General features: G+C 31.6%; 1 protein-coding gene across 1 annotated transcript in view; it reads left to right on the top strand.

The window, feature by feature from the left end:
• Positions 1–11: 11 nt before the first annotated feature.
• The window catches only part of LOC128998124 (uncharacterized), a 156846-nt gene continuing 134481 nt past the window's right edge, over positions 12–22376 (top strand). The window contains exon 1 of the mRNA XM_054424123.1: positions 12–70. The gene's annotated coding sequence lies outside the window, so the exon portion shown is untranslated. The remainder of the gene's footprint in view (positions 71–22376) is intronic.

Raw genomic sequence — 22376 nt, 5'->3', positions numbered from 1 at the left:
GGCGGGGGCGGCGGGGGCTGTTCAGTCTCCGATAGTCCGCGGTACCGTGCCAACCAACCCCCGTGCAGTCGTAAGTATAATTGTCTTATATATTGCACGGTGATCTCTCATTAAATAATCAGATTAGTAAGAGCACATTTATTTAAAAACTAACTAAAAGTATGTTGATCATTTACTTTTTCATTGTTATTTTGGAGTTTTAAAACGTGGAAAAGTGTGATCGATTTTAAAGCTCATAAATCAGTACAAGTAAAAACATTGTTTTACTAAAATGTTTAATAACTAGAGTTATTACATTTTTGGAAAAGGAAAATACACAATAATAAATTTCTTTAATAAACACGTTGACCTATAATCACAATTTAAATGGTTTGCAAACATATTAGTTTTGTTACCATACAACAAATTGTAGTTTAAAACATTTATCTATCAATATTTATGTAAAGCGGTTGTTAGTTTGAGTTTGAATGTAACATGCTTAGGCATGAAACTGTTTAAATTAATAATTTACAAAACAAATTGAAGTTTCAGAATATTTTCAGAATATTAAATTACAGTAACAAATATCGAATGCTAATGATTCAATATTTAACAAAAAGGTTGCTGAAAATATTTAAAATAAACCACTAATTCAGAATATGTGTTTAACATGCAGGTGTAAAAAGTGTTTATTAAATCATTAAATCTGAAAGGCAATAAATCATGTTTTAATAAATATCTACCCGTTTCATCTAACGGGTTTTCAATCAACGGCGTTTAACATTACAATTTATTAATAACACAAATTTGAACATGGATTACAAGAAAATCTCGGCTCATTAAACAATTAACTCCGAGAAGGATGTACAAGATAAATCTTAACTTTAACTGCATTTATTCAAAATAAACGTTTAGTCAAAATAGGTTGTGTAATTTAATTTTTTTAAGAGAAATATTTAAGCTGTTTGAAAGTCAGTACAATTATTAAAGCGCAAAGAAGCATATATATGTGATCATAAATAATAAAGTATAATTATTGTACAGTTATATGTTGGTTTTATTTTGGACATTTAAATTATTCAGATCCATGCAAAAAGCGATGTTGTAAAAAATTTACAATGTACAACATTGCTTAGTGTATAACATAAAACCCTGTCTAACAATAAATTTATCTCTGTACACGACCAAATTTACACGTAGGTAAGAAATATAACCGCTGTGTGTTATATTTCGTATCGGTCTATTCGGCCTAGTTAGATAATGAGCTGTCTGGTTACATGTTCTAATAAAACTTGGTGTCTAATATGTACTACAATCTACTATCTCAAAACTGTATTTGCTTGTCAGCCTAGATTTTCTCGACTTTGAAGCGTATATAAACTTTGCTCATCGATGCTTCATAAATATTTATCCACCCATCACTTAGGCAGGTCGTTTTTCATCCTCCGAAGAAAATGCACATGCGGTCACAAGCACTCTATTATGTCCCCAAAACATTAGTCAATATTAGTTTTACATGAAAAATTATACGTGACAAGTGATCAATGCTACAAATAGATAAAAAATTTACTTAAAAATAGTTTGGTGTTGGAAAATATACGTTGCAATTAGAAAAGGTAAATCTCCACGATGAGCTCGGCTAGAGGAACGAAATGTAGTAAAATACGGTTAGCAACTGCTTTAATCTTACACTTCACCGACCACATAAGCCGGTACAGCAAAAGGTTAGCCAGTTCTGGTTATAGTTAGTATTGTAAATTGAATTGAATGTGAAAATGTTTCTTTAGTTCAAAGTCCATCGCACTAAATACAGAACCATATAAGGTGGAAGTAAAAGGTGAATTTTTAGTTTGAGTTTATGTTTGAACGGTAAATAAGTTGCAGGCAACATACATTAGTAGTTGTTAATTATGATACATCATTCGAAATTATCTTCAAATATCTCGTTAGAAGTGTGATTTTTGAATAAAGAAACAATACGGTAACATCTTTATACCCTTGCATGCTGCCAACCTTGGGGCGTGGTTGATTACATTGAATTCAAATGTGCTCTGCAGTAGACTATTTAATGGCGGTATATAAAACATATGTAAAAAATGCTTAGAAAACCTTATGAGACTTTTTATCTAAATTTGTCAAAGATATTTGTCAAATAATATTATATTGGATTAAAGAAGGTTCGCATAAGATACAACAGGTACCCCAACCGTACTGCAATAGTCAACAATGATTGGATAGTGTATCTGAGTCTAGAGGGGTATAGTATCCTGAGTGCCTTGACTGTTCGATCTTAAAGGTGACATACGAGTTTGCACGGGGTTAATTGTTTGCACTTAATCCTACAAATGAAATAATTATTCCAAGTGCAAACAAAAGTGGACATTGTAAGTGTAATGTAACTTGTGTATACAAATGGTGCTTAGAGGATAAACTTACCAACACTTAATTACGATTAATGTGTTTACAAAGGGTCGGTTTGTGGGTTTAAACATTGTCGTCAGCACCAGTTGGTGGTCCATTTTCCCAACGTTGCGTTTTGCTTCTCTAAACATATGCCTACAATTCCTAAATCTGTAGTACATGTATCGTGATTGTTAGGGAAATTTACAACATGTATATAACATTGATTGATAATTCTACAGTGAAAAATAATCAGACCCAAGACACATTTAGTTCGTTAGTCCTTTGCACTTGAATTAGTAGTGCTAATCTACACCAAGTAACATAATCCTGTAGTTGACATCATGGACAGGTATATAAGTGTTCAATCCTTGTTGTACTCGACACTGGTCCATTAATAATATTTTATAGTAAAAACATATTAGATCAATAAATTCTTTAGACAAAAATTAAAATCCAATTTGGCTAACACATTAAATTTTACAAACTTAAAAACTCTTGGTACAATCAATGATAATGTTGTTGATGTGGCAATCGATTTATATACACACATATGAATTATATCGACTCAATTTTAAAACTAGAACATAACATCAGTGTATACTTAGAATTGCAAATGAATCTAACGTTTAAAAATCAACATATTTGCTTCGATTAATACGCTGTGTATGCGACATTGTGTCAATAGCATTAGTCAATAGTGACCACTGCAGTGTAACACACAGGGTAAACTGTATAAATTGTGTCTATGTTGGATATTTCGATATTCTTAAAACTCAGATAAATTAAGTACAAGTAATATGAAATGCTTTGTTACATAGGGAAGATGAAATAACAATTATAAACTAGCCATTTTTAAATAGTCTACTAAATACTATCTTTAAATATGGATGGAACTAGACACTCGATACATGTTAGAATTGTAGCTAGTTTTAGAATAGAAATAAGCATTGTCGAAATGCCTCACCTACAGAATGCGCAGGTGTAAAAAAATGATTTCTGACGATATCTGTTCAATCAAGCCAAACTTGAACAAATCTATTTATAGTAAATTTATGGTATCTTTATGCCACATCAACTAACTATCACAGTAACGGAAACTAAGGGAGGAAAATATTTAGACTGAAGCACTGCCTTGAGTTGACCCATTTAACTTTTTTGAATAAAAAGTTGGCTACAGCCAGTCTATATAAATGAAATATCTACTTCAGTATCCAAGCAATGGTAACACATAACCAAACCGTGCTTTAACTACTAAAACGTAAACGAGGACGTTTAAACGGGCTGTCACAACACAGGGTGTTCCTTAATTAATATCAGGTTATGCAACACATGATGACATTCACACTAAACAAACAGTTATATAAAATCAAAGAACATTTTATACAGGATTGTGTATACTGTACACCTACCAGTGTTCAATGTATTAACAATTTTTAGAAAGGCACATTAATAATATTTCTAGAATATCCTTTAAATCATGTTTTATCAATCACCTTAATCGTTAAGGACATAAAGGTAGAAATCACAATGGTATCAGATTTTGTGAACGTGAAGGCCATGCTAAACAGAACCAATCACCACACTATGGATGTTGTGGGGAGTGAAATTTAACCAATCACGTGCCTCGATAGTCGATATAACAGTGACGCTTAGCCAACAAACAAAACTGTATACGTTTCTTTTTGGCTTGATGCAATTATCTATAACTTTAATTTGAATGCAATAAATACAAATATTTGACCTCAACAATAATAAAAAAACCTCTACATTCGTTAAACTGTATTATTGAGATAACAAAACCAAATTTGAAAAAAAAACACCCTTATAGCCTGCAACTAAAACAGAATCATAAGCCCCATGGATTTCTGAAGGGGGAATTTTTTGTGGTATTTTTGCGTAAGCTTCTCAGTAAAGCAAAAAGAATACAAATTATAATTGAACGTGTTTGAAAACATGCATTAAGTATAAGCTTGGTGGAAAATGGTTTTACAGCAAAATTTATTGTGAATGAGGAAAGTAAAATAAAAATATACTGCTTGATTAGCTATCATGAAAAGGTTCCTGTCAATGTTGTTGATTTTCAGATAACAGTTTATCGCACATCATGTTATTGACGTAAAGTGGAAGGTGAAACTATCAACATATTTCCAATATATCTTTTTAATAATTGTTTAGAATTCATTATGTACTAGGAGTTTCACAAATGAGTGGATCGAGAGAAGCTCTTGTACTACACTCCTGCCTTTGTTTTCCACATACTCCTCCTGAACGGCTGAACCAATGCGCACGAAGTTTAGCACAGTCTATATCCAACCATTGGAAGGTAGAAATCTGGAATGGTACAAGTTGGACCATAGAGTTATTCCCAACGTAAATTTTAACTTTTATAAATTTAACATGGACCTTATAGGTTGATTGGCCACCATGGCAGTTTTTGCAAGAAAACAGTAAAAAGATGAACAAAAGACTCGCAATTGTTATGGCTTGTACATGTTTCTTGCAAGCAATTTGCCAAGCCATTTATACAAGCACATCACAAAATACAAATACAGAACAAAAGGAAATATTGATCGGATTATTACCGTTGAGTATAATGTACTACAAAATGAAAAGCCAATTAGAGCCTAAGGCACATTCGTATTTAGATACCGCAAATATATGACTCATTTGTAACATATCGAAAAAAAAGCATTGACTTTGGAAACTACACGTAGAAATCTCACTTACGTGAACCAGATGTAGTATTGACTTTGGATACTGCAAGTATATATACCATTCACTTTGAACCAGAATTGACCATTGACTTTAGATACTGTAAGTAGACATCCCATTGTCGTGAACCAGATATACCAATGACTTTTAAAACTGTAAGTAGACATCTTATTTATCTGAACCAGATATAGCATTGATTTTGGATACTGAAAGTAGACATCCCATTGCAGTTGGGTACTTCAAGTAGACATCTCATTTACATGAACCAGATTAACATTGGCTTTGAATACTGCAAGTATACCTAGACACCCCATTATATGACCCCGAGCCTATGGGGAACAATCAATTCGTGGTTACATTTCCCAAAATTAATGGATTATCATGCTTGCTCCACTCAATATTACAAGCACACAACTGCATGGTACACTTTATGATGTTTTTCAGTTTATTCATAACCGTTAACAGGGGTGACAGAGGGTTTAAATAAAAACTTTTCAAGAGTTAAAGTTTTGTCCATAGCAATCATAGTTTGAAGAAATGTGCTTCTACAACAGAGCTCATTTGTTTGTTTATAACATTTATAGTGTTTGTCAAGACCTTATAACCAACGCTATCAAAACGTATTACGTGAATTTCTCTTCATGGTTCGCACAAGTATTAAGCCGTAGGAAACCAACTTACTTTAAATATTTTTTAGCTATACTGTATAAAATAGTATGAATATTTTTCTCGAACCTTTATTGCATATTACAGATAACCAAATCGCTACGAACCAGCCGAGCCCCAGGAAAGAAGCTTAGCGTAGCACAATAGCAATGCAACAATACTCATGTGACAGCAAACCTGCACACCTAGCATATTACGATCACTTTTCTATAGAGTTTTTAAAACTATTTCAATCCCATGGATAGAAAACCTTAGGGATAGTTAAAGCTATGCTCAACCTGAGTTTGGCTATAAGTAAAAGGTTAGCATTGTGTTTAGCCCAGGCTAGAAAGTATAACGACTAATAAAGTTTGAATTAAATATGTATAGTATTTTGAAGGGATGATATACGAGTCAATGAAATGAGGTAACAAGGTAGTTTTCAAAATGAGAACTGGATCCAATAAGTTTCTTATCTTAAATACCCTACAACTTAGGGGTCTGAAAAGTACGACAGACGACCAGAACAATGCATTATACGTTTCTATAACGTCAATAACATGTTCACTTACTATATTTTAAGCTAGTTTGGGTTATGCCTAAAGATCTGAAGTGTTAAAACGTTTCCTGGATATAGTTTTGTTTGCCTAATGAATGTATATCCAATATGCTTCAAATACATTTTTAAAATAACTTGAATAGTCTATTTTGTCTTTCTGTAACACAATTGAATACAATGATAAAACTTTTTCCAACCAATAATGAATTTAAAGACCTTAATTATTTTGTATAATCTTTAATAGATGAAACCTGAAAAAAATGTAAAACGTCTTAGGTATTTTCTCGTTTCCACAAAAAAAAAATAACAAGTACTAGATACAACTTTAAAATAAACAATAGAGATATACATATAAATTAGTATAAATTGTATAAATTAGTATCAAAAGCGAATTGCCTCGTGCAATTGAGTACACTCTGATAATGAATGTAAATTAATGTATCTTCTGATAAATTCTATTTTATTTAGAAAACTTCTACTGTGTTATGTGATACAACATATCACAACCCCTATCAAAAACATAATTTCATTTCATGTTTAATTTTCTCTTTTATAAGCTGTGTCCATTGCCATAAATGGGAAAAAGCTGCACTTTTTATTGGGATATGGCGTTTTCTGTGATCATAGCTGATGCAAAATGGTAACTTTTAAGATAGGAAGCCACTTTAAATTCCGTGTACGATAAAAAATGGCGGCCATTAAAGATGACTGTCATATGCCCATGTACTGTTGCACCAAATTTGTTGTATCTAAGCTTCTAATGGTAGGATTTCAATTATTATTTCTATATAAACTTTTTTATATTGTACATTTAACTGTAAAACCTAAGCGCTCTGCAGAACTTTTATAAAAACTAAAGAAATTACTACTTTAAGAAACTTTTGGTACGTAAGATTATAGTTGTGTTAAGAATTAATTTTTGTCCCTAGAAGAAAAGTTATAAAAGTTAAAATATACAGCGTTAAGTAGATAATATCCCCGTTGCAGCAAACCTACAGAATAAGCAAATTTCCATTTACTGATTTGATTTTCGATTAAATCCATTACCTATCCATAACACTGTTTCTTGCATCATTTGAAACATGTACTAAGTAGCAAATCAAATTGGATATTAAAACGAAATCAGAATCATAAGTCCCTTAACGTCATCATGTTGTTTTTTGACATTTTTATCTCTGTCTATATCTATCTAGTTCAATGACGGTTCACACATGGATCCAGAGGATTGGTTCAGCTGCTTAAAAATCCGGAATTTTTTCAGAGAATTATAAGGTGGACGATTGTTTTCACTCGAAATATAAATGATAATCAGTGGAGTGTCACCTTATCTGTTATCAGTAACCGCGCATGTAACACATGTCACATCGATCGCTGCACCTCTGTCGTTGACCGAGATACTGTAGGCTATGAGTCGTTTGCTGTGAGTGAATAGTTTTGATGGCATACTTTCTCTGATATCTCAGGATAACTTTCCCGGTATATATTAAATTATCATGAGATTAAATTTATAAAAAGAAAACCAAACAAAAAATGTGTTTTTCACATATACTTAAACATGACTTACTTAAACTTAATCATGAGTGAAATATCGCTGGAATTTTTTATCTAAGCATGTACACGGGATTAATCTTGTCCAGTTAAATTACTATTGCAAGCGGAATAGACGAAGCGCCGAAAACAAGCTACTGTAGTTCGTAATACGTAAATTAATCAAATCTTAATTATTATACTCATAATCTTTTGAATTGGATTTGTTTTTACTTCCCTTGAATCAGTTTCGAAAGAAAATCATTTCTACCCATATGATGGGGGGGGGGAGCGAGCTGGTCTAGTGGTTAGAGCGCGGGACTCCCGTTCCTGGAGCCCCGGGTTCAAATCCTGCCAAATCACCAATGGATTTTATCTAAGCGATAATTCCATATCCCTAGGTCTAGCCTAAAGTAATGTGAAAAACAATTCCGGTCTTGTGCCTAGCGTCCTAGAAAAAAGCCCCATATGATGGAAATTTAAGCAGAAAATGTTTCTGTATGTGTTCCATTAAAAATAGAACTTTAAATACCGATGACGTGTAGAACCAATCACCAACATTTGCTAAACATTTTGCAATAGTTTAATCATTTATTAGCTAAGAGGGGAAAGCCAGTTAAGTAAAAGCTTCAGGTGTGTATTTATTTGTTTAAGTCGATCCCCGATCACTTTAGGTTTATCAATATTCTCTACTTCGTCGCAAGAAAGTCTCATTAGATTAAAAATTTTATTCGTTGAGTTACCTCAAAGGGCAATTTTACAACACGGCAATGATTGTTTGCTTTCAAATCTGTATATTAATGTATTTTAAATCAATTTAGAGAATCCCTTCAAAATATGTATTTTGAATTTGATCAAAACCCTAAGTAATACGTGTTATTTTTCAGTCTGATGAGTACTACTCCTAGTCCTCCTAATTTAAGTTTCATAACAGACAATAATAAACTTTCTTCAGAAAAATCTGTATCCCAGCTATGCTGTTCTATGCTGGTTCTGTATCTGGTTCTATGCCGGAAGAGAGATTTGGAGGCTTAACTTTTCTGTCTGATATTAACATGTTTTGATGGTGAATCACGAGAGTAAAAACTATAGTCAGGATAGTACTACCTTCAAAAATATTTATATAATTATCATTACTTATGAATAACTAATACAAGACATACTTATCATGTATTTATTACCTGTTCAGGTTGTGAGTACAAACTGCTTTTCTGCCAATAAGGATTATTTGATGACCTTCTTGATATTCAAATAAGTATTTATTTATATAAATACGGAAAGTAAATACCAAAGTAAACCAATTTCGGATGAAATGTATTCGTTGCGCGCTATTGTTATGCACTAAAATTTTGCTTTTTTTATCGTAAGAAAGAAAATTAACCTCTATAAGCCCTTGGTATAGCATTTCCAACAGCCATTATATAATAACTAGTGCACCAGTTTCTCGAATTCGAGCAATTGCTAAGTATTACAGGCGTTATTTCAAAACAAATAACAGTCATAATTTCCGATGACTTAATAGAGCCAACTCAAAGATAATGTAATCAATCACTCCACTCCAGTTATCGAAACGAAAACGAACTCACTCTGAAAACGAACGCTCTTGTGTGTATCATGTGTTCTATGAACACCTGTAATTAATACAAATTAATCGTCTGTTTAAGTAAACAAAATCTTTTCATCATAAGAAATAAATTGGGATTTTGATGGCCGGTGGGGAAAATCCCGAGGACTTTTATTACAAAAATTGGTTAAAGGGGTCGTCTACACAAAAAATACTTAATTTTGACACATCGTTTGTAAAAATCCGTCCATTATTAACAGAGGAGTAGTGTTTCGTAGAAAACTCCTTAACGTATTATATAAGGATACTTAGTTATAAATATTGTATAATCACTCATGAACTAAAACATGTTTTACACGAAACTTAATACCTATAAATGATTTATTTCCTTAGGTTACATAATAACTATTATTAAAAAAAACGTCTTTATTCAAGATGCTACTCTGTATACAATCGAGTAATAGTAAGAGATGTAAAACAGCTTAGTCAACTGCACAGTGTTTGTTCACATTTGACAAAATCATACACATAACACAGTATATTAAATTTACAGTTACATGCATTTGCTTCTAAATTTACCTCTGTGAAAAGTTAATTTAGCAATGCATGTTTTGGAAGTAGTTGATATTTACAAAGGAATAATGGCGAACAACGATTTGTCCATTACATATCCGCATGTTCCACATGGCGCTTCAACCAGCTTATACACCTCGGGCAATCCATCAAATCTGTCATATTTAAACACACCGAACAGTTTATACCATTTGATCACACGGAAACGCAATGATAAATGGCCGAGAGTATTTAAATTGATTGTATTTTTTTACGAATTTTTTTTAAAATTTTTGGAACAAATGTTGGTAAACAGTATCAGAATAAAAATAAAAGTCAAACGGGGCAATGCTTGTTGGAATTGTCAGCTATATTAAATCAAGGGTGACCTTTCACTCTACGTGTTAATCTTGTTGTTTTGGTTGGTTAAATACTTTAAATTGAATAATTGTAAAAAAATTACAAATAATTACTTGTTGAAGACGCAAGGTATAGAGGTAGATAGGAAGTGTCTACATACTTCTCATGCTTTCGTCAAAATACAGTACAAGTCATTTAGAATATGGTTTAGCAGCAAGCAGCCTATTAATACCAAATCAAGAACGGTCGAACAATGAAACGGGCATGTTTACAAAATATAAGGAAGAACATTATTTGGAACAGTAAGTTATTTAGAAATGGTTAAAATACAGTAACCACAATTATAATAACTGAATGACTATCATCATGATGTTACAATTATCATTTTATTACTGAACATTAATCCTTCTGGTGGCACTGCTAAAAATATCTTTCTTTTATGAAGCATTGACCTAAGGTATTGGAGGGTATCTAGCTAACCCACTGGTTTGGGTTCATCACTTCCTTGCCAGTGGCATGGGTTCGAAAACCGGTACATCCTAAATAGCCTCGAGTATCTTCATTTAAAAAAATTGGTATTTTTATATCTTATATTTTTTATATTTTTTATTTTTTTTTGTGTGGGTATAGAGTGCCTGAGCGTGCCTGTGATTACTGAGGATTACTTTGCTAAAAGATTGATTGTAGAAAATAGTACAATCTTTTAGCAAAGTAATCCTGATTTACATGCATTGATGAAATACGTAAATACGCGAATTCTAATTTTTTTGTCTAAGATGTGTTATTTGATAGTGAGATCAGAGATGATGGGACGAGTTTGGAAACTGTTGAACTAAAACGTATCGCTTACCACCTTAATATTTTCCTTAAGACATTTCTACTGCGAATAAGATATGTTTGTAACCTTACGTGTGATATCCTCCACCGTTCTAAGTTAAATGAGTGTATTTATTTTTACAGTGCTATAAAATATTCCATATGGAGAACAAGTTGGTAAAAATTACGTAAGGATGGTACTATAATATATTTTAAAACGTAGCCTAAAAGATATTTTATACTTAACTTACAAAAGTTATTTTAGTTACAGATTATGATTATGGTAACGAAAGGCTATTATTTTGAATTAATATTTTACGTTCCATTGAAGCAACATACAACTGACAATCTATTGTCTGTGAACATACCGTGGTAGATCATCATTAATTGGCCCATCATTATAGAACAGAAGAGTTTGAAATTGTTTCTGATTATACAGAAACATATATAGATGTGAGTATACATGTTATAGCCAAATTACCTACAAAAGGATATTTGTTCCAAACCCAATTTTAGTACATCTCAAAGGTTTACATTAAAACATAATGTTAACAGTAGTGATGAACCCAGAAAGACATGACACTTTAGGCACGTTTTCCCCATAAGAATAACATGGTGAGCTTTTTTTGACCACTTTTTTAAAAATCCAGCTCTCGGCCAATATACTCCTATATTAATGTTCAATACCATTGTACAACTTCATTACTATTTCAAATCCACATCCATTCACATGTATATTCTCAAAATCATCAACTTGACAGTGCGAGGTTTGTGCGTAAACCATCGATATATAACTACTGCGTAAACTCAGGCATGCTGCTGGCCTTGAGTGCGACCGGTCTTCTCACTTTCAACAGCGACACTAACAACACATCAAGGCTACTTCGGGTACCTCCGCCAAGGTTCGGTGACCCCACACGAGCAAGCGACGAAGCGTCCACACCACTGCAATTAATTATGCAGACAGACCAGTCTCAGGTGTTCTATTCAATGTCGAGACAGGGGCGTGGCGGCGTAGGATGTCTAGACAGGTCCCTGGCGCCAGACACATTGACCTGATTGATGTGATGACAGGTGACAGGTGTCAAATTAAATTTGTACTTTCATATTTTAATTTTCTCCAGAAATTGTTAAAATAAATTTTACAAATACACTGCAATTGTTAAAAATTATTTTATGAATTGTAGAGAATTTACTTGCTGGGAATTATATAAAAAGGCGGGGAAAACCGGTTCCTTCAGTCAGTCCCCTTCCGTCGCAGCGCAGCCATCTTGGTCTCTCTCTAGCTCCTCCTCCTCCTCTGGTAAGTTTTTTTGCACATGCGGGGCTGGGCTAGTGGAAGGCGTCGGCGCCAAGGACCTGTCTAGACATCCTACGCCGCCACGCCCCTGTCTCGGTAGCGAATAGAATGTCTGGGAGTGAGCTGTCTGCATAATTAGTTGCAGTGGTATGGATGCTTCCTCGCTTGGTCGTGCGGAAATGACAGTTAGGTGACTGCCTGTCTGTGTATTTATTATTTGAAACTTAGAGTATTTCTCAAAAGACTTGTGACAGTAAAACTTAAACATTAAAGTCCTAATTTTTGAACTTAGAACAATTTTACAGGATTTTTCTTTAAAACTTACATTTATTTTTCTCTTATGACACTTGGTCATTTTTGTATAACTTCCACTATGTTAAAATTTAACAAGTCCTGATTTTTATACACTTAGCTGAATTTCACTCACTGAGGTAACATAGGTAGTTTTCTCTATAACACACACTGTATAAATGTAGACCCAACATTCTGAATTGCTAAAAAGTATTTTTTTATTTAACAAATTTAATTTTTGATTTAGTTTTGATATTGAAAATTGCAATTATAAAATGTTATTGTATAAAATTGTTTTGAATTTTAACATTTAAAATTCTGATTTAAACTATTATCTCTCACTAATTGAAATTGTTAAAATGTAATTTCAACTATAATAGAAGATGCCAACCTAGTTTTTAGTTACATTTTATATAAAATGAAGACTACATGAACACTGCTCCGTGTCGCTCCACTCAGCATTCTGAATTGCTATAAAGTATTCTTTTATTTAACAAATTTAACTTTTAAAATTTAGTTTTGATTTTGAAAATTACAATTGTCAAATGTTATTGTATAAAATTGTTTTGAATATTTAAATTTAGAATTCTGATTTAAACTATTATTTCTCATTAATTGAAATTGTCAAAATGTAATTTATACTGAAGAGTATTTCTCAACAGTTACTATGGTAGTGAAACTTAAACATTAAAGTCCTTATTTTTGAACTTAGAAAACATTTTACAGGATTTTTCTTTAAAATTTACATTATTTTTCTCTAATGACACTTTGTCATTTTTGTATAACTTCCACTATGTTAAAATATAACAAGTCCTGATTTTTATACACTTATCTGAATTTCACTCACTGAGGTAACATAGGTAGTTTTCTCTATAGCACACACTGTATAAATGTAGACTCAGCATTCTGAATTGCTAAAAAGTATTTTTTATTTACAAATTTCACTTTTAAGATTTAGTTTTGATTTTGAAAATTGCAATTGTCAAATCTTATTGTATAAAATTGTTTTGAATATTAACATTTAAAATTCTGATTTAAATTATTATTTCTCACTAATTGAAATTGTCAAAATGTAATTTCAACTATATAGAAGATGCCAACCTAGGTTTTTAGTTACATATATAAAATGAAGACTACATGTCAACATTGTTCCACATCGCTCTCCAAAAAAAGTAACCTGATTCGCCACTACAAGTTAAAACATCAAATGAAGGTAAAACTGTGCAAAGTTTGTAATTTAATCTGTGATAGTAACATTGCTCTAAAATCACATATATTACAAAGTCACAAGAGTTGTAGTTTTTGTAAGAAAAATGTTGTTGGACATTTTAAAAGACATGTTAATTCTTGCATGAAATGTCCATACACAATGATTAAATTTGTGGGTGAATCGATTAGAGCTGAACTTGAAAATAATCTCAAGTCTTGTCCTCTACCGATAAAATGGACTTTAGTTAGGAGAATCAAATTTATAAAATATTCAATGGATCAAAATGGTAAATTAGTTAATGAGAAAGATTGTATTGCGGATTTTAGAAGCCTTACTACCTTAACTATTGGGAAGAGAGATTTAAAGCCTCAAATTGAAAAAGCACTTTTAAAGATTGATGCTTCCACACACAAATATCAAGCCCAAGGCAGTGGATGGATATATGACTATACTAAATATTGGCAGTTGCACGTTTACAAGTATAAACCCCTAACTCCAAAGTCATATATCCCCACACCAAAAAGTATTCAATCAAAACATGCAGTTCTAAATATCAAAAATTCTGACAATAAATGCTTCCTTTGGTCAATTTTAGCAGCTTTATATCCAATGAATAATTTACATCAAAATGTTAAAAGAGTCCCTAGCTATGCACCCTATGAAAGTCAGTTGAACATGACAAATATAAAATATCCTGTGAAATTAGCTGATATAGATAAATTTGAAACCCAGAATAATATAAGTGTTAATGTATTTGGGGTTGAAGACCAGAAATTTATTTATCCTTTAAGAACAACCAAAATCAATAGTAATACTCATATAGATTTATTATTATTACAAGAAGGTCGTAAATCACATTACTGTTTAATTCGTGATTTTGATAGGTTAATGCTACGGTCTACAAAAGATAACAATAAGAAGTATTTTTGCAAGTTGTGTTTACAACATTTTTACACTAATGATATATTAGAACGTCATATAACATATTGTAAAAACTTTGATGCAAAACGAGTGGAAATGTCTAAACAAGATACATTACAATTTAAAAATTATAAATATCAACTTAAAGCCCCATTTGTAATTTATGCTGATTTTGAGTGCTTTATAAACTCAAACAACCATACTCCATCTGGATTTGCATTTGTCGTAGTGAGAGATTCTAAGATTATTTCTGAAGAGTTATATAGTGGTGCAAATGTTATGGATGTGTTTTTCGAAAGATTATTTCAGACTTATTATTTTATTAAAAGTCAAATGGCGATATATATTCCCCTAGTAATGACTCCAGAGCAAGAGGTATCTTTCAAAAACTCAACACATTGTCATATTTGTGAAAAGCCCCTATATTTTGATAGGGTATGTGATCACTGTCATTCATCTGGCCAATACCGTGGAGCTGCCCACAATGATTGTAATTTAAACTATAAAGTAACAATGAAAATCCCAGTATTCTTCCATAACTTGAAAAATTACGATGGACATTTAATAATGCAACACTTGGGAAAGTTTAATGATCGTAAATTAAATTGCATAGCTAAAGATATGGAAAAATATATATCATTCTCTGTTGATGATTTAGTATTTTTAGATTCATACAACTTTCTGTCCCTTCCATTATACAAATTAGCTTCCAATTTAAATACATTTAGATTCATAGACAATCCACTACTACAACGTAAAGGCGTATTTCCCTATGAATATATGACGGGACCAGATAAGTTTGCAGAGTCTCTACCACCAATTGAAGCATTTTACAGCACTCTAACTAAAGAACATATCTCTCCCAATGAATACGAACATGCTAAAAATGTCTGGGCCCATTTTAATATAAATAATTTACAAGAATATCATGATTTATACCTTAAAACAGATGTATTGCTACTGGCTGATGTGTTTGAGACATTTAGAGACCTGTGTTTAAAGGATTACAAACTTGGACCCCGTACATATGTATTCACTTCCTGGATTAACATGGGAGGCCTGTCTTAGAATGACTGGTATAAAATTACAATTATTTCAAGATATTGACATGCATTTGTTCATAGAAAGTGCAATCAGAGGAGGAGTCAGTATGATTTCCACACGTTATGCTAAAGCCAATAATAGATATATGGGTGAACACTATGACCCCAATCAAGAGAGTGTGTATTTAATATATTTAGACTGTAACTCACTATACTCTACAGCAATGTGTGAGCCGCTACCCATGGATAGATTTTGTTGGACGAATGAGATAGACTACAAATATAATCAAAATGATGAGTTTGGATACATTTTAGAAGTTGATTTAAAATATGATAAAAGCTTACATGATTTACATAATGACTATCCATTAGCACCAGAGAAAATGAATGGCAAATTAATACCTAATTTAAATGACAAAACTAAATATATTTTACATTATAAAGCATTACACAAATATGAAGAATTTGGTTTGGTTGTTACAAAATACCACAGAATTTTAAAATTTAGACAGTCTAAATGGCTTGCGCCTTATATTAATTTTAATATTGAAAAACGAAAATGTGCTAAAAATGATTTCGAAAAAGACTTTTACAAATTGTTAAATAATAGTCTCTTTGGTCGGACAATTATGAATCAACGAAAGTTTCGTGATATATATCTCAAGGATGAGTCATTATTAACAAAATATGTCACTAATCCAAGGTTTGATTGTAGCAAAAAGTTTGATAACAATTTACATGCTATACATTTAAATAAATTAGTTGTAAAGTTTAATAAACCAATATATTTGGGAATGACCATTTTGGATATTAGTAAAGTAATAATGTATGATTTTCACTATAATTATATGTCAAAATTTAAGAATAAAAGATTTCTAATGACTGATACAGATTCTTTAATGTATGCTATAGTTACAGAGGACTTTTACAAGGAAATAGAATGTGACTTGCACTATTTTGATACCTCTGGATATAGTAAAGACCATTTCTTATACTCTGATAAAAATAAAAAAGTCACTGGAAAGTTTAAAGACGAATTGGATGGTCATATTATGTATGAATATTGTGGTTTAAGACCAAAATTATACTCTTACATTCCTCTAAAATGGTTATATGAAGAAGACAAGCAAGCTTTAGAGGTCAAAAAAGCTAAAGGAGCTGATGGTGCTACAGTTAAACATCTCCTTAGACATCAACATTATTTAAACTGTCTTGCAACTGGTCAAGACTACTATGAGAATGTGACAAGAATTAAATCTACAAATCATCACCTTCAAACCTTGACCATGAATAAGAAAGTACTATCGTTTGACGATGACAAGAGGTTTATTCTAGAAGATGGCATCAGCACCCTTGCTCTTGGTCATTATAAAATTGATCAAACATAAATCTATATTTGCCATTATTCTTCGACCTTTCTTTGTCTATTACGAAAAAACCATATTTAGTTTTATCCCAACATTGGTGGCAGAGATTTCTAAATTGGTTAAATGAAAAATCATTACCAACATGATTGTTATATACATGTTTTAAATTTAAATCATCTTGTTTAAATAATATTAGGAAATTTACATTATCACGTAAATGTTTGTGTACTTTGCTGTAAGATTGACACAAGTAAAAACAGTTAATATTTTTATGTCGACCCATTGAGAAAAATTGTGTAATATTTTGACTATTTATGTCATCAAATACAACAACTGACTGTGATTTTACATCATTTGGTGTGATTTCACAGTCAGTAAACGTGTGTAATTTCACTTCGTCACACAAACTAAATATTTCAATTATTTTTTTATATTTTTCTTGTTCTAAAGATTTAGATATTAAATATAAGTTTGTAAATTTTAATCCTTCCTTTCTTACAATTAAATTGTAAATTACAACCGTCTTCCCACTTCCACTTGGACCACAAATAACACATCGAATATTGGTAGGAAATAGACCCAACTTCTTTGGTATATTTTCCTTAGTATGTACTATTTTAAATTTATGTTTTTGTTGAATAAAAGACATTTTTTATATAATAAAAATGGTAAAAAATGATAGTAAGAAAACATGTAAAAAGGGCAAAGGTTTATTCCTAAAGCCTTACAGGGGTCGAGGGTTATTGAATACTCTTATAAATAACCTTCCATTTCCACTTCACATACCATCATATCGGTACTGTGGACCCGGAACGAATATACGTGAAAATCTAGCCAAAAATATACCTCCAAAAAATAAGCTAGACTCTTATTGTAAAGAGCATGACATATTCTACATGAATAATCCCGATACTGCTGCTCGGAACAAAGCAGACATGAGATTAGCAGACTTAGCTTGGACTAGAGTTACGGCCAATGATGCAAATCTCGCTGAAAAAGCAGCAGCTTATGCCGTGACAAATTTGATGAAGGCAAAAGCAAAAATGGGAATGGGATTAAAATTTAATAAAAAAGATGGACAACTACCAGCTGTTAGAGGCCGCAAAAGACGTGCCTCACTTCCGGGGGGTGTACCTAAAAAACGAGCTAAAAAATCTAAAACCAAGAGTAAAAGAGTGCGGAATAGTTAATTTAGACAATTCATCTGGCACACATTGGACAGCATATCGTAAAAATAAAGAAATTGTAATTTATTTTTACCCATTTGGAATCCAACCTCCAAAAGAAGTAATTAAATATTTTGAGGGATATAAAATCTACTATACAACTGATCAAATACAAGATTTAAATAGTTCTATTTGTGGAATTTTATGTTTATCATTCATAAAAAATTTTTGTTTATAAAAATGGATTCATTTACTATAACATTTTCGGGTACAGAGCCAGAGCTAAAGTCAGTGTTCTTTCCTCCCATAGAATTAAATGATGATTATGTAATTGGATTAGTAGATTTTCAAAGTTATAATTCTATATTTAATGTAAAAAAACCTCTAAATACTTTAACATATTACAAAGTAGAGAAAATGACAATCCCAAAAGGAGAGATCTCTGTCGATGATTTAAACCAGTTATTAAATGGTAAACTTAAAGTTATTATAGATAAAAATGGAGAAGCATTAATTAATACTAAATCCAAACTTTTATTTAAAGGGCTTATTCCAAAATTAAATCAACTTAAGGGCAACAAATTAACCATTAGAGAAGGTGATGATGTTTTCTATTATGACCACAATGCTCCAGTTACAATAGAAATTTCTGAAGGAACATATGAGGTGGTTGAGCTTGCAAAGGAAATTCAAAAGCAAATCCCAGACTTTTTCCTTACAGCTAATAATAAAACTATGAAAGCGACATTACTTTCTAACCACGTGTTTGATTTTACAAAACCATGTTTAGGGTCTGTTTTATTGGGATTTAAAGGTGTTTCTACTCCTGGTGTTCAGTTTGAATCTACAAATAAAATAAACATTAATAATGTAAATGTGATTAGAGTAAAATGTAATATTGCAAACGGGTCCTATTTAAACGGAAACAAATCACACACCATACATAGCTTTTATCCAGAAGCTCCTCCTGGCTACAAAATTATCGAAGTTCCAAGAAATATTATATATTTTCCTGTAAATAAGAGAAGTTTAGATGTTGTCAGTATTACATTTGCCGATCAACACGACAAGGCAATTGACTTTAACGGAGAAGAAACTACAATTACTTGTCATATAAAAAAGATATGAGAATTTATAAGAATTTATCTATAAGTGTACAAAATGCTAGGTTCCTAAAATCAATAGGACTAAAGTTAAAATTTTCTATTAATAAAAATGGAAGATTTTCTAGACGTTACAGGGAAATCCCAATTCGACGATAGTGTGGTTAAAATTACAAATCACTCCTATGTTCCCCACAATACTTTAGCAATAAATAATTCTGATGAAATTCGAATATGTATTAATAATCAAGATTTGCTAACTCTGCCATGTAGGAGTTATCTGTATATTAAGGGAGAAATTGAAAATCATGATAAAGGTCATTTTATAAATAATGCATTTGCGTTCTTATTTGATGAAATTAGATACGAAGTTGCAGGTAAAGAAATAGACATTGTAAGAAACCCAGGAATTTCTAGTCTTATGAAAATATTGAGCTCTTACAATAAAACTACTAAATTGTCAAATGTAGCATTTGATTCTGACACGAATTTAAAAGAGTTCCATAAAGGTGGCAAGTTTAGTACTTGTTTGCCATTAGAGCTGTTAATGGGTGTATTTGAGGATTTTAATAAGGTATTAGTAAATGTCAAACAAGAATTGGTGTTGAAAAGATCCAAAAATGATTTGAATTGTATATTAACAACCACTAGTGCTCCAGCCAGTGGCACTGCTGATACGATTCCCAAAATTACACTTAACTCAATTCAATGGGTAATGCCACACGTGATACCATCAGATGGAGAGAAGTTGCAATTACAAAAGATGTTATTGCAAAATAAAAATTTGCAAATTGCATTTAGAAGTTTAGAGTTACATGAACTTCCATCATATCCCAATACCACAAGACATACATGGTCAGTAAAGACGTCTTCAAGTTTAGAGAAGCCTAGGTATATTATATTTGGTTTCCAAACAGCTAGGGATAATAGTGCACGAAAAAGAACTGATGAATTTGATCACTGTAAATTAAAAAATCTCAAAGTATTTTTAAACTCTGAATATTATCCTTATAGTGATTTAAATCTCGACTTTGAAAATGGAGATGTCTCTAAAGCTTATGAGATGTTTATGAGGTTTAGAGAGACTTACTATAATACTATCCCAGATCCTATGATTAGTAGGGCTGAGTTTATGAAGAAATATCCACTAATTGTAATAGACTGTTCTAGACAGAACGAAACTGTGAAGGAAGGAATTGTTGATATTAAATTAGAGATTGAAACTGCAGAAAATGTACCAGCAAATACATCTGCATATTGTTTAATAATACATGATAAAGTGTTTGAGTACAATCCTTTGTCAAATGAGATAAATAAAATGTAAATAAAAGATGAAAAACATTCAACAAGAATTGGTTGACTCTGCAAATCAAATACGAGAAAAATATAGAGCTTTAAAACGTGGCAGGTTTCTAGAGGCTGAAGAGAGGTTTCAAACATTCCAACCTTTAATAGAGCCATTACAAGAATTAAAAAAAAATCACATCTATTGGTAAAACAGAGAGGCCTCAAATGGAGATACTCCCAATGACTCCATCTAGAATATCAATGATACCAAGATTACAGCAATCCACTCCACAGAAATTAGATTTTGGTCTTTTAGCATCAGACTATTTAGGAAATTACCTCAGTAAAAGTAGTATGACAGACACTACATATGGTATTAGACGAGAAGCAAATAAATTGTTTATTGGAAATAAGGAAGTTGATATTGCCAATGATGATGTTACAGTTGCAAATAAAACCTACAAGGGGACAAAAGGTTTGTGGCAGTTGTTAACTTTAAAAGAACCTGAGAACTATACTCAAGCTGATTTGCAAAATTATAAAGAGATTTTGGAAGCTACAAATGGACATTTAAAGAGTTACAAAGATGGTGCACCAATTTCAAGTAATAGACATACTAAATATCTTAATATAATTAAACCTCTTTTTAAATCTGTTGGTGAAGGTTTGAGACAAGTGACTGGTAATAAAATAGACTATATTTATTGGGATGATCCTAATGAGCTTGTAGATAGGTTAAGACTTCTTTGGCTAAGTCGCCAAGCCGGTAACTCAGGAGTGGATAATGAAATAGATTCCATTATTGAGGAATTGAGAGAAAGTGGAATTATTTATTAAATAAAAATATGTTTATAGATAAATTTTATCGTTTATATAATCCAAATAATAAGCCTGCAGAACCCAGGGCTAGTAGTGAACCTACTTTAAATTTACAAGACGATAGTTGGAATGGTTTAAACCGTAAAATTGGTAATGTTAAAGATGGGGAGTTTGTAGATGATGTATCAACTTTGAGACAGACATTAACTAGAAAAGGTGATGTCTTTTTACAAGGTAAAACTAAGTATGAGTTTTTAGAATCTAAGAATAAAAATTGGAATGCTAAAAAACAGAAAATTACTAATGTGGAAAAGGGTGAAAGTTTAGATGATGTGCCCACTTTACAACAGACTTTAATACGAACAGATGGTGGTACATTTGTACAAGACAATAATAATTATGAATTTTTAGAATCAGAGAATGGTGTTTGGAATGCTAAGAAACGAAAAATTACTAATGTAGAAAAGGGTGAAAGTTTAAATGATGTGCCCACTTTACAACAGACTTTAATACGAAAAGAAGATGGTAAATTTGTACAAGATGATAATAATTATGAATTTTTAGAATCAGAGAATGGTGTTTGGAATGCTAAGAAACAGAAACTTAGCAATTTGATAGAAGGTACAGATAGTAAAGATGCTGTGAATGTTTCACAAGTTCCAAAAATGGAAGCAGGCTATTGGAGTTTTTATAATAAAAGGTTAGTACGTGTTAAACCTGCCATTGATGAAACTGACTGTGTTATAAAAGAA

Source organism: Macrosteles quadrilineatus, unplaced genomic scaffold (assembly GCF_028750875.1).
Source record: "Macrosteles quadrilineatus isolate MER2022 unplaced genomic scaffold, UCM_ALF_1.0 Scaffold_7__1_contigs__length_78375512, whole genome shotgun sequence".
NCBI classification, from domain to species: domain Eukaryota; kingdom Metazoa; phylum Arthropoda; class Insecta; order Hemiptera; family Cicadellidae; genus Macrosteles; species Macrosteles quadrilineatus.
Note: the sequence above shows the minus strand (reverse complement) of the source record. Positions and strands in the feature narration are given on the sequence as shown.